This window comes from Nuphar pumila, chromosome 15 (genome assembly GCF_984573655.1).
Source record: "Nuphar pumila chromosome 15, dmNupPumi1.hap1.1, whole genome shotgun sequence".
NCBI classification, from domain to species: Eukaryota; Viridiplantae; Streptophyta; class Magnoliopsida; order Nymphaeales; family Nymphaeaceae; genus Nuphar; species Nuphar pumila.
This window is the reverse complement of record NC_143263.1, coordinates 3,497,522-3,513,412: the sequence shown is the minus strand read 5'-3', so window position 1 is coordinate 3,513,412 and position 15,891 is coordinate 3,497,522. Positions and strand designations below refer to the sequence as shown.

General features: G+C 41.8%; 1 pseudogene across 1 annotated transcript; it reads left to right on the top strand.

Moving 5' to 3' along the window:
- Positions 1 to 215: 215 nt before the first annotated feature.
- LOC149814163 (uncharacterized) lies at positions 216 to 14,723 on the top strand (annotated as a pseudogene). The gene is made up of 20 exons (XR_016428038.1): positions 216 to 2,213; positions 3,410 to 3,414; positions 3,579 to 3,930; positions 4,321 to 4,502; positions 6,704 to 6,769; positions 7,074 to 7,206; positions 8,554 to 8,633; positions 8,852 to 8,945; positions 9,032 to 9,129; positions 9,239 to 9,418; positions 9,517 to 9,548; positions 10,118 to 10,313; positions 10,462 to 10,604; positions 11,163 to 11,641; positions 12,074 to 12,391; positions 13,075 to 13,199; positions 13,286 to 13,371; positions 13,611 to 13,767; positions 14,074 to 14,150; positions 14,255 to 14,723. The product of XR_016428038.1 is annotated as an uncharacterized LOC149814163 (transcript).
- The last annotated feature ends 1,168 nt before the right edge of the window (positions 14,724 to 15,891 follow it).

The window sequence follows — 15,891 nt, the reverse complement described above, 5'->3', positions numbered from 1 at the left end:
CAGAACTGCTGCCAAAAAAAAAAAATTTTGAAACCCTTACTTTCTTTCTGCTGCACCTTTATAAGGAAAAACGAAAAAAAAAAATCACGCATGCCTCTCACACGTGTACAGCAACGGCTTTCATCATTTCACAGGGCAATACAAAATGACCCCCATCTTTTAAAAGCAATAGAACTGAACACTTGCTCCACTCCCTCCTCCTTCCATCCCTCCCTTTCTAAAGCATCCACACCAAAGATTTCTTTAGTTTTTTCCTGCCAAAACCTACCGGAAAACGTCCATTACTTTATGGAATCACCATTTCCCGGCACTAAACACCCACCATCTTTGTTGAAACAGGAAGGAAGCACACTGAAACTTCCTCCTTTGTGCCTTAGGAAACCCCACTCCACTATTTTCCTGCTTACGTGCTTGATCTATCACCCACTTCACCAATGGGATTTTGAATTCTCGACTGATGGGGATTCTAAGAAGCTATTGAGGAGGCTCGCCGGAGAAATCCCACTTTCCAAGATAATATACTCACTTTCCGTCCGGATTGATTCTTGTCTGCTCTTCTTCTCTCCACTTAAAGCGCGCCAACATCATTTTCCTTCAAGTTTCTGCATACCATTTCCTTCGATCAATGGTTCTCCGGCCAAACTTCGGCAGGTGAAAGCCTGCATCCATTCGGAACTCTTTCTCCGAGAGCTCTATCTGAAACTCGCTCCCGCAAAATTGGTTGATCCATCAAACCATTTGTTTTCTTCTTGCTTAACTTCATCTTGGTTCCGACCTCCTTCAATTCACTCGGTAAACCACCAAAAACCTCGCCGGAAAATCACCCTTGCAAAACCCATCTGAGTTGGCTTCATCCCGTTTTTTTTTCAACTGAGACATCAAAACACGGAATCTCGCCGCATAGCAAATTGCCGGAAAACTGCCTAACTTTGCCGGAAAACCTTCTTTTCGGAAACCGCATCTGGGTTATCTTCCTTGCACCATCTCGTCACTTGGATGCTCCCCACCAAAACCGCCACTTACCAACTATCCGGAAACCACCTAAGCTCCGCGGAAAAACCTCCTGGGTTACCTTCCTCGCACCGTTTCTTCACTTGTGTAGTACCTACGAACCGCCGCTTTCGCCCCAAAACCCCCACCGGGAAACCACCCCGATACCCGGAAAACCACCGGACCCGGGATGATCACGGCGGCGGACTTCTACCACGTGATGACGGCTGTTGTTCCGCTCTACGTGGCGATGATCCTGGCCTATGGTTCGGTGAAGTGGTGGAGGATCTTCTCTGCGGACCAGTGCTCCGGCATCAACCGATTCGTCGCCCTCTTCGCCGTGCCCCTTCTCTGCTTCCACTTTATCGCCACCAACGACCCCTACTCCATGAACCTCCGCATCGTCCTTGCCGACACCCTCGTCTTCCTCTGGTGCAGGGCGAGCGAGAGGGCCTCCCTCGAGTGGGCCATCACCTCCCTCTCCACCCTCCCCAACACGCTCGTTATGGGCATCCCCCTCCTCAAGGGAATGTACGGCGCCTTCTCCGGCGGCCTCATAATACAGATCGTCCTCCTCCAATGCATAAATTGGTACACTTTCCTCTTCCTCTGTGAGTACCACGGCGCGCGGCTACTCATCGGCGAGCAGTTCCCGGAAAACGCTGCGAGCATCGTCTCATTCAAGGTCGATTCCGACGTCGCCTCCCTGTCCGCCCCCGATCAGTTAATGGCGGACGCAGAGATCAGGGATGATGGAAGGATTCATGTTACGGTCCTGAATTCGACGTCTTCACTCTCGGAGGTCTTTTCCCGGCGGTCCGCGGGCGGCGGAGCGATCAATCTCACGCCGAGGCCGTCGAATCTGACGAATGCGGAGATCTATTCTCTTCAATCGAGCATGCACCCCACGCCCACGGGGTCCAGCTTCAACCGTGGAGAGTTTTACGTTAATTCCGGCGGGTTGTTCGGCGCAGAGGAGGGCGCATTCGGCGGGAGGATGAACAGAATTGGTGGGCTTCCGGCAATGGTGCCTCCGGCGGGGAGGAAGGATCTGCAGATGTTTGTTTGGAGCTCGAGCGTTTCTCCGGTTTCGGAGGGCGCTGCGAATGTGTTCAAGGAGGAGTTTGGAGGGAATGATGAGGTGAGAGTGGGGGTGGATCATCACCACCTTCGTCATCAGCAGAATCATCATCTTCTTCCGAATCAGCACTACTATCGTAGAGGTGCTTAGTTTTAGCTGTTTTCTTTATCATCTCTCTTAGTATTAGATGGTAATCGCTGGAGAGAGATGATGGTGTGATTTTCCTTCATATTTACATATAGTTTTATCATATAAGTCTTTTGTTAATGGACGGCATTTGGTCATTTAGTTTTCTGTTAATTGTCGTGTTTTTAATATGCTCTTTCTCTCTCTCTCTCATGATTTTCCTTCATATAGATATATGTACGTATATGGTTTTTATTATACAAGTCTTTACTTAGTGGACGGCATTTGGTCATGTAGTTTTCTGTTAACTACTGTATTTTCCATGCTCTCCCTCTCTCTCTGATTTGTCAATTTCTTGTGCATCTGCAAATATTCTCTCCATTTGTACATGGTTGTCTCTGTCGATCGCTGCATTCCTTACTTTGCATTTTGTTACTTGTGCGTCCTGTCTTCCGATATATTCTTGTCCTCTATTCACGAATCACGATCCAATTTTTTGGTCCTGCACGTCTCAACTGATTTTCTTCTTCTGTCTTCCCGCTTTTTTGATTGTCTACATCTGTAGAGACCTGATTGCTGACATTGCCGTTGTTTTTCTGATTCTGTGTCTCTCAAGGTGCAGTGAGTTCGCTTTTTCTTTTTGTATTTTAAAAGAAATTGGGATTAGGCTGAGAGTTCCAAATTTCTGATTTACATGAACTGGTTCAGTCTACATTCCCCTGACATTGGTGGTGTTTCAGATTCCTAATGCTCATCCTTTTCTTCATCCTGTTCACTTTTTTCCTCTTCCTTTTTTCTCCTTCTATTGTCTCTGTGCTAAGTCACATGGGTGCGGGTGCGGGTGCGGGTGCGGGTGCGGGTGCGGGGATTCGGCACTTCCAAAAAACCCGGGTGCGGGGTGCGGGGGTGCGGCAAAAAAAAATATTTAAAAAATATATATATATATATATATATATATATATATATATATATATATATATAAAGGGGTTCGGGTTCCCCCAACGCGGGTCCTGGGCAAGGCATATTTAAAAGTTGTCCCGCGTAATTACTCGGGCTTTAAAATCAACAGTCAATATTTTATTAGTTTTGACCTCTGTTTCCGTGACCGTACCGCCTCCAGCCATCTTTTCTACCTTTACATTTTTAGATTTCTTTATGACATATAATAAGATATTTGGAGATTTTGTGTTTTGCGCTTTTTCCTTCTGGAAGTGGAGGTGAGACTAGTTGGGGGCAATAAGTTAGTGCATCACGTGAAGGAACTTTGGTTAGAGTCCCCAACCCTGGTTGGGTGCAACACTCGAGACATGTAAAGGGTTAGTGTGATGTGATTTGAAGTAATAAGGGGCAGCAGCGTTAGCTTTACTAATTTGTCCCAAAGGCCGAATGTTGGAAGCAGCAAAGGATGAAAGGGGGAGATTGGTTGCGCATCAGAGACCGGGGCAGTAGTAGTGCAGGCACAGCAGGGAGCTTTGCAGGCGCAGCAGCAGCCTTGGCCGTGAATGATTCCGGTGAAGAGAGGGAAGGTATTAGTCCGGCGCCTCAAAAGCTGTCTCGCACCGATGCGTTCCCCTTTATGATGCCTCCCTTCTCCCGTTGTAACAGCAGCCCCACCTTTTATAACAGTGAGGGCTGGTCGAGCGATTTATACGATGTCCCCTGTGGTGCAGTTGGGGCAGGAGCTACTGCAACAAGGACTCTGCAACCTTTTCGTATTGCCTTCAAATCCCCAGGTATCTTCTCTAAAACAACACCCCTTCCAAAACACCCTTTGCATTTTTCCGGCACCTCTGATTTGTCCAAAGAATCACCCTTTACCATTTCATAAGGCAAAGTTTAAAAAAAAATCAAAATGATGTATCAAAATGACCCTGGGTGCGTTGACCGCACCCAGGGTCGTGTTGACCGCACCCGGTGCCGCACGTGCACCCTCGTCATGTCGACGCGGGTGCGGCATCTGTTTTGCCGAGTCCCTGTGACATAGTCTCTGTGGCATCTGTGCCTCTACAGTTAGTTGAGAATGTGTATGTTTGCTCCTTTCTGGTTTTCCGGGTAGGATCTAAGGTAAGCGTTTTTATCATAATGTGTTTCTATAATTAAATCAGGGTTGTTAATTGATGCAGATATTAGTGTTGGAAATTATGAGGATTACAGCTGTGACAATTTTAGTTTCGGAAACAGACCCAATGCTAATGGGGTTGAGCCTATGGCGAGGGACCGAGATAGTCCCAATCTCTCAAAATTTGGTTCGAGTTCCACAACAGGGCTTCCCCCAAACGCCGGTGGTCAACACTACAAGAAAAATGTTAATTAGTGTCCTTTGCGACGGATTAGCTAGAGAAAACTAGTCATCCCTAAAATTGGAATTAGCTTCGGTCTCAAAGTCCGTTGGGATCGTCTCAAACTCCGTCTCAACTTTGCCTATTATGAGATGTAATTTTTTGGTCACTCATTTGCAACAGAATTTTGTTTGTCACTAACCCATATTGCTTGTGTTATGCCCAGATTACCATGGTACTCTTTAAGTTGCTGAGGTGTAATTCCCTACTCACAATAATGAATACCAGGTGAAGGAAAACGAGAAGGAAAGAATAGAGAGAAAGTGAAATGGAATCGTAGGTGAAGAAGAAAAAGAGGAATATAGGGCTCAATCTGTCACATAGGTACGGGCTTCGGTGCAGCGTACGAATTTCGGAAACATGGATCCAGAGGTACAGCCATATATATATATATATATATATATATATACACACACACACACACACATGCCCGCGCGTTTACACACATTTCTGTGCATGAGATAATTTCATTCGTGCATTCTGGGTGGAAACAGGACCAGAAACTTATGGTAACTGGACTCTGCACAGGTACCATTCTGCCTGCCTATTATAGATTTCAAATCTCATCAGGGGTTATCCCATTATAGTACTATGTGAAAGAAAAGATATATATCTGTGACAGCACAAATTATCTTTGTATAGTTAAATCAGTGATGGCATCTTCTCTATGCTTGCAAGTTCATGCCATTATATCTGTTTAAATTATGGAGAGTTAGTTCCATTACCTTGATGAAAGAATTGTGATCTGTGGACAAGGAAACATAAAAGAATTGTAAATCTAATTTCTATGTATTATCTTTATTTGAAATTTCCAATTTTTACTTTAGTTTCAACATGATGGTTGGGATGTACAATGTTCTTCAATTTTATATAATATAAATTGAATTTATGTATTCTACTATATAAATTTATGCAGCAAACATAGAAAAAACTCCTTTTAGGTGGTGTTCTAATATGTTTCAATTACCTATCTGTTAAATCTAAGATCTCTTTTATGATCAAATGGTTGCAGGTTTATTATTACAAATAATGGAAGTGGCCATATGGTACCTGGACAAAGGTTAGTTCTCAACCACTTTTTCTGTTCATCAGTCTTAGTAACTGTTTTTTCCGGTAGCTTTCATGTGGTCTTTAACTTTTGAACTGATGAAGCTTACTTGGAATTTTCACTGTTGAACTTCATGTGCGTTACTTTGAACAAGCAACAATTGACACTGAACTTAAGAATAATGATTGTGTGTACCATTTCAACCCTTTTCAAGCGCTTTCAAGAATCTTAAGATGAAAAAGGTGTACATTTTCTTCTTTTTACTGGTGGACTGTGTGATATACTGTTCTTTATCCCTTTTGACATGGATGAAGCATTTCATATTAAAGGATTACAACTGGGAATTATAGCACTCTTTAGTTTGTTTATCAACCAATTGGAACAACCCATTGCCCAATGCTTTTTCTGTCTTAACTTGGTCTTGCCCATAAACTTAGGATTTTCTGCCTTGACTTGACTCTGCAAAGAAAGATGCTTTAATCATCTTACTTATATTTCTTTGCATTTTCTCTTGCAAGAATTAATGATTTGGGGTTTTGGTTAATCACAAGGTTTTACTGGGAATGAATGATGTATGGGTTTTGGATGGACACCTTTCATATACCATAATTGGTGCTAGGTTGGTGTTGGACCTTCTGTTCGCCTGGTTTTTGGATGTAAAAAGTCCATGCTCGCTTTTTGTATTAGCTATTACCTTGAGTTGTTTTTGCTTAAAATATTTTGTCGGTTATGTCTGACAAAATTTCAATGCACGGCTGCAAGGTTTCTATGTACTCTAGACAGTGTGCTTCTGTTGGTGTTCTCTCGTTCTGCATTTCTAATGTAATCTTCAGCTGTAAATTTTCAACCTATAGGTGCCAATAGAGATGCACATAGGGGTTTACTTCTGCATGTGAGTGCTTGTATTTGTTTGCCAGTGTGGGTTCACTTAATCTCCAGAAATTTGTTTCCTGATGTGTATTTATGGTTCATATATTTATGACCTCATTCTGTGTTTTGTAAGTTATTCTCACCACATGCTTTTAAGGTGTGGAGTACATGCATGATATTTGGTTGTATTTTTTTCCCTCATCAAAACTCAGCTAGGAAATACTGATTTGAATGTCAATTTTTGCTCAGGTTTCGCGAATTTCTTCTGTCCAGAGTAAGGGTTATGGTTTTGTGGAATACAACCTAAAGTCTCAGGTCAGTTGATATTTGCAGCTTCCTGGTATTGTAAGTTTTTCTTGTTGATTATTTGCCTATGACATTTGTTTTGGCTCCTCACACTATAACCTCTCAGGCTTTTGCTGCAAAGTCATAGATGGGCAAGTTTTACGTGTTGAGTGGTCAGATTGTAAAAATGTGAAGAACATGTTTTCTGCAGTCTTATTTGTGGATCGTATAACAAAGCACATGCCAAATGTAGGCTCTCATCATTTTCATCAGCTAACCACCATCTTTTCCTGTTACTTAAAACTAAGCATGCTTTTGCTGGGGTACATGACAGGTGGTGACCTCTTTGCGGATGCTTTTTGGACAGTATGGAGAAGTTAAGGTTTGTTGCTTGGCTATTGGTATCAATGGAAATATTCGTGGCTTTGGCTTCAGCGACTTTGTTCATTCTGCTTGTGCGGACAAAGGTAAGTCTTTTGATATTTGTGCAAGTTGATTGAGTTAAGGCTGTTATATTTGTCATTAAAAGATTAAATTGTTCTAATCATCTCCTTGAATATTGAAAAAAATTGTTCAAAGCTAGGTCTTAGCTATAGCTAGAGAAGCACTGGATGGGCATGAATTCGGTGGGGATTCGGACAGACAGGTGCCGCACCCAGAGGGTCAATTTGGTCTATTTTTTTATTTTTATTTTAAATTTTGCCCTGTAAAATGGGCTGCGAAATTTTAAAAAAAAAATCTGCTGACAGCTGACCGTGCAGTGGAACCTGCCCCTTGCTGGATTTTGATTTTGATTTTGATTTTGGCCTTGATAGCTTCGGTCTCTTTAGAGTTGCCTATTCCCTGACGAGGACTTCCAAATTCTTCACCTCTCCCCATCCCTTGCTGGATCCCTGCAGGTAGTGATGAGAGAATGAAAGGACGGAACAGCGTAGATGCCTGCATGCTGCTGCTGCTGCTCTTGTTTTATAAAGGGGCACTTGTGTCCACAACATCTGACGAGCTTTGTTGGCATCCCATGCTATTCCTGCCTCCAAACAATGAATTCGCAGCGTTGGAAAACATACTGTTAACTTGGAAATGATGATCCATCTTCCTCAGAAATTAAAACCAAAATTCAAGAGCCTTTGAAGTCTTTATCCTTCAACCATCCAGATCTTTCTTCGTCAAGGATTTTCTATAAATGATAATGGTGGGTAGCCTTGGTGGCTATTATTATTCACTTTTCTGCTGACGAGATGGGTGCTCTAGCCGTAGCCTGGTGTAGACCTCTCTTTTCCACATGTCAAATCCAATAAATTTCTTTTAACTGTTAAAATGAAATTTGAAGAACCCTAGGCAGTGGAGCCGTATGCCTCGGTAAGACTCTTTCCAACAAACGACATCAAACCTTTCACTTATATTTTTTTTCGTGAAGACCAGGGAGTTTCAGACATGATTGAATCATGACAGTCAGCAGAACGCAGCAGGCTGGGTCGATCAGATTTGCCAATCCTTTCGGTTCATCAATTTTGTCCCGTTGTGCCACAGTACACAAACTGATGGTGGGTAACAAGTCTTCAAACAAACACCAGCAAAAAAAACTGGTTATAAGTCCTATATATATATATATATTATTTTTTTTGTTATGCCGCACACCCGCACCTGGGTTTTTTGGAAGTGCTGCACCCTTGACATATTGTCTTAATTTGTGTGTTAGCTTTGCAAATCCTTCAAAGCCGGCTCAGGTTCGAACTCAGTTTTTTGTGTTTGTTTGATTAAAGTGGGCTCCTTTGCGCACTGCTTCCTGCCCAGTATGATTTTTGTTACTATAGCTAGAGAAGCACTCGATGGGCATGAATTTTGTGGTCTTAATTTGCGTGTTAGCTTTGCAAATTCTTCGAAGCCGTCTCAGGTTCAAACTCATAGTTTTTTGTGTTTGTTTGATTAAAGTGGCCTCCTTTGCGCACTGCTTCCTTCCCAGTACGATTTTTGTTACTAGAATTACCAATAGTTATGTTGATAAACAACAGCAAATTGTTAGAGCATACCCCTTATTTCAAATATCGACTGCTGAACATCTCAGGAATTGCAAGCTTGTTTCTTGTGCTGACATGATCACTCTTGTTGCAGTCATATAGGCAGCGTCTTATTAGTCAAGCTCCTGTAGCACCATTTGTTGCAGCGGGCAGAGGAGCAGTACCAGGAGCTGTTTTGTTTAAGTATTGTTAATTGTGTTCTCTTAATATTAGTTTAAGTTACTATCTTGTTTGACAAAAAACCATCTGTGTTGCGTTGTCATGCTTTTAATAGGCATACATGCACCTCGTAGAGTAACTACACTCTTGCCATATGGTGGTATGTTTGGTGTTGCAGGACGACTGGGTATTCCTGGTCCAGGATTTGGAGCGGTATTTTCTTTTGTATCACTTTAATAGTATTATTCTGCACGTTTACCTAGTACCTTAAATCGTTATCCGACGTTGCTTTTCTTAAAATAATGAATATTCTCTTTTGCAGCCATTGAATAGAGGTGTTCCTTTGGGCCCTAGCGTTCATGGTCAGAATGTATTTGCTAGAGGGCCTGGCATGCTTGGTTCCGGCACTCCTGGGGTCGGAATAATGGGGAGGCTACCTGTCCTTGGTGATGTATTCTGCCTGGTGGGGATTTGGCTCCTATTCCTTGTTTCCCAGGACATGGTAATTTTCATTTTAAAGTTTGGATTTATAATAACTAAATTTATGTTCCCATATTTTCAAATTTGTTCTTATTGTCCGCTAAACTTGACTTTGTGTAGGTCTTCACTCTATATCTTCAGCTGAAGTACAGGTTGGTGATACATGTCCACTTAAATTCTTGATTTGTGCCTCGGATGCAATTTCCTAATTTGCACATTTTTTCTTTGTGCATTCCTGTTTAGTGTTACCTGAAGATATACTTTGTCTGTTAGCATAGGATTGCTTTTGTTCTTCTCCAGGCTGTCAGTTGGAGTCTTTCCTTATGTTCTGAAATTGCTGCGAACTACGGCAAATTCTTGTCTTTATATGGACTAAAATCCTTGCACTTGATAATGTATTGCTATTTCAGCGCATCTTCTTTTAAAAGGTGTTGAGCCAATAGATGTGTTTTTCTTTCTTTTTTCCAGAATTTAGGACTTTATTTAAAAAAAAAATAGGTTGTTTAATTACAAAGAAGTGCATGGCATCTTTCATTTTGATTTTTTTTTCCCTCTGTTGTAACCTCTAGTCTTGTTATGTTGTTCTTTTGAGTGTTTCTCTTGTTTTCTGTTCCTGATTTTGTGGAAATCACTTGAAAGATTCTTCTCTTTGCTAGTCTTGCCAGATTGATCTAGTAAAAGATGGGGGACACTTATATTTCATCTAATTTCTTTATACCAGGGATGCTTATCCTGAACAACGTGCAATGGCTGCATTTGTCCTTGCTGTTATTATTGATGGACACCAGCATGGGCAGGAAGCCTGTGTTCACTCTGACTTAATTGGTATTTTCCTGCGTCATCTGAACACTCCAAAACCGCATGATGTACAGATAGAGCCCCTGCTTCTTCAATGGCTTTGTCTGTGCTTGGGAAAGGTGTGGGGGGGTTTCCTTGAAGCACAAATGATTGGTTCCCAACTAGGTGCACATTCAACGTTTGAGCGTCTTTTGTCAGAGCCTCTGCTTGAGGTCTATCCTTCTCTTGGCTTTTAATTTGATACATGTTGCAAGTCATTTGTTCCAGGCTTCCAGCAAAAGCCATATAGTGATTGTAGTTCATCTTTTGCAGGTCAGAGCATCAGCTGTTTTTGGACTGGGTATGCTGCTGGATGTTGGATCCAATTCATTGAGGGATGGTCTAAGATGTGATGATGATGAAAAGAAAAGGTTGAGTTGAATATAGTTCAAAGCCTTTTTGATGTTGTCATTGATGGACACCCTCTGGTTAGGGCTGAGGTTGTTGTAGTAGGTATGTGCATTCAACCTAAAACTTTTAAATACACTGTTGATTCTACCAAGGCTTGAAGTAAAAGGTGCAGCTACCCATGCAAACATGTGTAAACACTTATTATGGACATTTTTTCATGCGTGCATGAAAACATGCTTGATGCACGTTGTTTACTTGGATAGTCAGATTCACAGAGCCAGCTGAAATTGTACCAGTGTACCTCATGCCCCATTATTGACTGATTATGCCTCGTATATGGAATATCCAAACCTGATGAAACTTCATTAATTTTCGTATCTGATTGGGTATTCCAGTTGGTTCATATTTCTTGAACTGTTCTCTTTGTGTGTGAGATCGTATTATGCTCTGTTTGTTTGCATGTGGTGTGGTAGTGGGTGGGCTGTTGTATGGGTGCACATATGATTGGAAAATCCTTTTATCATGAATATATTATACATGTGTGCGGGTGCAAGCATGTATGTATGTGTGGTGTGTAGGTACACACGGGGAAAGGCTTTTCTGTCAAGGAATTTGAAGGGTCCAAAGTTCCCTTATTATGCTATTCTTTTGCTGGGTAGATTTGCATTTGGGCACAATAAGCATCTGAAGTCTACAGCGGCTGCTAAGTGCTTTGCCATCATTGACAAATACACAGTAGGTTCCTCACAGTTTTTGCATACTGCAAGTGTTGTCTCTTCCCAGATTGGTCCTGTTTTGAGGGTTGGAAGTGACAACACTGCCCTCTTTTGTGATGGAAGGACTTCAGCTAGTAGCCCACTTGCATCTGGAATAATGCATGGTTCTCTATTGTCAGATAATTCGTCTGAGCGTTTTGATTCTTCTGTTCTATTAAATGATGCTACCAAAAATGGGATCATTAACTTTTCAAAGCCAAAGGCAGTGGATAATGCTGTGTATTCCCAATGTGTAATGGCTGTATATGCTCTAGCTAACGACCCATCTCCTTGTGTTGCTGGTATTGGTCGCACATACTTTCTATGATTGGTATTGGGCAAGATCCAACAAATTCTTTGTGGGCAAGTGTTGGAAATATTCATCACTGTAATACAGCACCTCTAACAACTCCCCTTGCTGGATTGGTATTATGCTTGTCTGTTTGTTTGCATGTGGTGTGGTAGTGGGTGGGTTGTTGTATGGGTGCACATATGAGTGGAAAATCCTTTTATCGTGAATATATTATACATGTGTGTGCGGGTGCATGCATGTGTGTATGTGTGGTGTGTAGGTACACACGTGGGGAAAGGCTTTTCTGTCAAGGAATTTGAAGGGTCCAAAGTTCTCTTATTATGCTATTCTTTTGCTGGGTAGATTTGCATTTGGGCACAATAAGCACCTGAAGTCTACAGCTGCTGCTAAGTGCTTTGCCATCATTGACAAATACACGTAGGTTCCTCACAGTTTTTGCATACTGCAAGTGTTGTCTCTTCCCAGATTGGTCTTGTTTTGAGGGTTGGAAGTGACAACACTGCCCTCTTTTGTGATGGAAGGACTTCAGCTAGTAGCCCACTTGCATCTGGAATAATGCATGGTTCTCTATTGTCAGATAATTCGTCTGAGCGTTCTGATTCTTCTGTTCTATTAAATGATGCTACCAAGAATGGGATCATCAACTTTTCAAAGCCAATGGCAGTGGATAATGCTGTGTATTCCCAATGTGTAATGGCTGTATATGCTCTAGATAACGACCCATCTCCTCGTGTTGCTGGTATTGTGGTCGCACATACTTTCTATGATTGGTATCGAGCAAGTTCCAACAAATTCTTTGTGGGCAAGTGTTGGAAATATTCATCACTGTGATACAGCACCTCTAACAACTCCCCTTGCTGGATTGGCTCGGTCATCTTGGTTTGACATGATGGCTGGTAAAATCTTGTCAGATGTCTCTTTAAGTTATTAATACAGCCCTTCTGATCTTCTGGGTCTGTCATTTGATTTGAAAGCTTGTTAGGATGTGGACTAGTACAGGCACCTCTAGATCCTGTCAGCCCTCTTCAAAACTACCTGACTGGAATGCGTAGAGTGTGTTCTTTAGAGTTCAGGCCAAGCCAACTAAATTCTTCAGACTCTGGGATTAGCTGATTTACTTTTAGGGTCTGCTGGGACTTCTGGAAGAATCAGATAATATCATGGATGTAAATGTTTTGCATTGCCTGGTAGGAAATGTAACAGCTAGCTGGATGGTGTTACCTTACCGGACACTCATTTAATCTTTGCATTCATACCTTTCCTGCTCAAATTTTTTCTCAATATTTATATTTCAAACAAAATTGTTTTATTTTTTTTAAATTTTTAGCGACTCAGCGATTAAATTCAGTTGCAAAATGTCGTAATTATTTGCCACCTCAAATTAAGCAAAAGATTTGCGACCGGCATGCAGAATTCTTGTAGTGCAATGTGATGTGAAACCCACATCAATGCCATCTGCGTGCGTGCTATGACAGGCTCATTCTCATTATGGTTTGGAGAAAACTGATCAGGAACCCCGACACCTCTGGTCTTTTGATATCATTCAGGTTTGAACTGTAAATTAGGACCACTCTTCTGTCTCACACTACTGAAATCCGGTGTTTTACCCATTGTTGTTTTGCATGAATTTCAGGTGGGGGATCCAGATGCCTGCCATCATTGCCCGTTCTCTCTCTTTACTTTCTGATGCTGGTCTTGGAATGGCTATGTTCAGTCTTGGTATGTGTCTTGTTTCCATCCTCTGCTGAAACTGCCCCTGCAATGGGGTAGCTGTCTCAATTACATTCTTTTGATATTTGTCTTTATATATACACAAAACCTCTCCATTTGTTTTTCACAGTTAGGCTGTTGAACTGAAATATGGGGGAAAAAGTGATCGTCCCCTGTTTCTTAGTTTAGTCTTACTATTTCGTTCATCTGTTATCGGCACTGAGATGTGGCTTTGGCAAAATCTTTAGGTTTATTTATGGCGCTTCAACCCCTTATATGACTGCATGTGGAAAAAGAATTGCTACTTTTTCCATGGCTGTTCGGTTTTTCTTTGGCCCTGCTGTAATTGCCGCTGCCTCCATAGCTGTAGTTCTTCGAGGTGTTCTCTTACATGTTGCCGTTCAGGTAGCTGAAGATTTTTTATCTCTGTACAATGTTGGTGATACACAGATTCACTTGAACACATTGCACATTCACTGGCCCATGTGTGCACACACACACACACACACATGCATGTGCATATGGGGATGACACCCACATACACAAGATGCAAGCTACTGTGACCACGCATGTAGTAGGCACAAGCATTGTGGAAGTCAGAGGCACTGCGTAATTTTCTGTCATGCTAGATCTGCGTTTTGTCTTCTCTTGATGTTCACTCTTAAGCTGGTTATTTATTCTGGAAGCTCTCTAAGCCTCCCTTGATAATAGTTTGCGCTTCCTCAAGGAATTGTACCCTTTGTCTTTGCCAAGGAATACAATGTGCACCCGGACATACTGAGCACAGGGTGATGTGATTTCTTCAACTTTGCAGAATTTTCCTAATCAAACTTTTAATGGCTTTAAATCTAAGAATGCTGAATTGATGGTATTGTTTGTCGTCAACTTGTAGGGTAATCTTTGGGATGCTGATTGCCCTCCCCTTCACTTTGCTTTACTACATCTTGCTTGGGTTATATTGAAGTTTATGACTCCCATCCTCAGATGTAATGAATTGTATGCTACCTTCTTTTCTTATAGTTCTAACCAAGACCGGCTTGAAGAGGGGTTATTTTTTCACAATGCTATAGGAATATCAAATAGAAGCAGCATGTGGACTTAGAAAGAAGAACATGATGATTGATTGATCAGCATAGCGCCAGGGCAAGCAGATTTTACTAGCCATCGATTTCATTTTGATGAACAAGTCTGTGTAGTTTGACTGATATTCTCACTTCCCCATGCAAAGAAAACGGGCGCATTCCTCATTCTTCCCTCCTATTTCTTTCAACTTTTTGTTTTTTTTATGTAGTTTTTTTTTGCTCCACCTTTTCTTTTGATCGAGTATGTGTAGTCTTCACATGGCTGTTATGAAAAGAAAGTAGCCTTTTTTTTGTACCTTATTCCTTGCAGACTTTTTCACATTTACTAACACTTGCCTATACAATTTAAGACATTTTCTAGATAACTTGCTTTTGATGAATGGTTGCAATCAGTCGAAAATTTTGTAAGTTTGTGTGCATTCCATCGCACTGTAGGCTCAGCTTGCAATCAGTCAACAATTTTGTAAGGTATTACTTAATATGCATGTCCATCACTGTTTCCTACTGGTGACATGTTTGTCACTGCTTTGCATGGTCATTTGCAAAACCTTTCGGCTTCATGAATTCTATCTCCACTGCTTCTATGTAATCAGATAGTTTTGCTTCCCTGCCACCTTGGCTAGCTCGCAGATTTACAGATAGTAGGGCTTTTAAAGAAGCTGAACAAACTACTGAGCTTGAAGTGTTTCAAGTTAGGCTCATTGTTTTGGCGAGCTAAGACAAGTTCGACCTTATAAACAAGCCGAACAAACTACTGAGCTTGAAGTGTTCTAAGCTGGCTTTGTGTGTGTGTTTTTTTAAATATATTGGAGAAATAGGATTACAGAATAGGACATGTAAAATATATTTGTTACTATCTAACGAATTTCTTCCAGTTTAGCGGGCTGATCAACCTACCATTCATATCGAGCCCGCTAAACTGAATCATATGTTCTTTGTAAAGTATTATCAAAATGTATGTCTAACTTACTGAGCCTATTTTACACTTTTGAATGACGTATGTGTTGGATGGTGCTATGGCGTACACAGTCGTGTCTGAGACTCCTACACGGCGTGCGTTACGTATCTGCGGGACTCTAACTGGCGTGCCCTTGTGATATTTTTTCTGCCAATTTCACAAAAAAAATGGCTTTTATGAAAAGTTTGATTGGGTATCTTTCGTCCTTTTGCCATAGAGTAGAATTTCGTGTCCTTAATATTTAGTGGGTAGAGTTTTGCCGAAGACGGCGCGCGCGTGCTCGATTCCATGGACAAAATCTGCCCTAACGGATTTTGTTCACGACGCAACTGTTCGACAGCCGTGGGTCTGACTTTTGCTGCCCAAAAATCAGAGACAAAATACCACCTAGGTGGTATCCCATGTGGTAATCCCTCTGCCACATAGGGATGGCAGTGGACCGGGTGGGGGAGATGGTCTCCACCTCCGACCCGTTACGAAATCCGGACC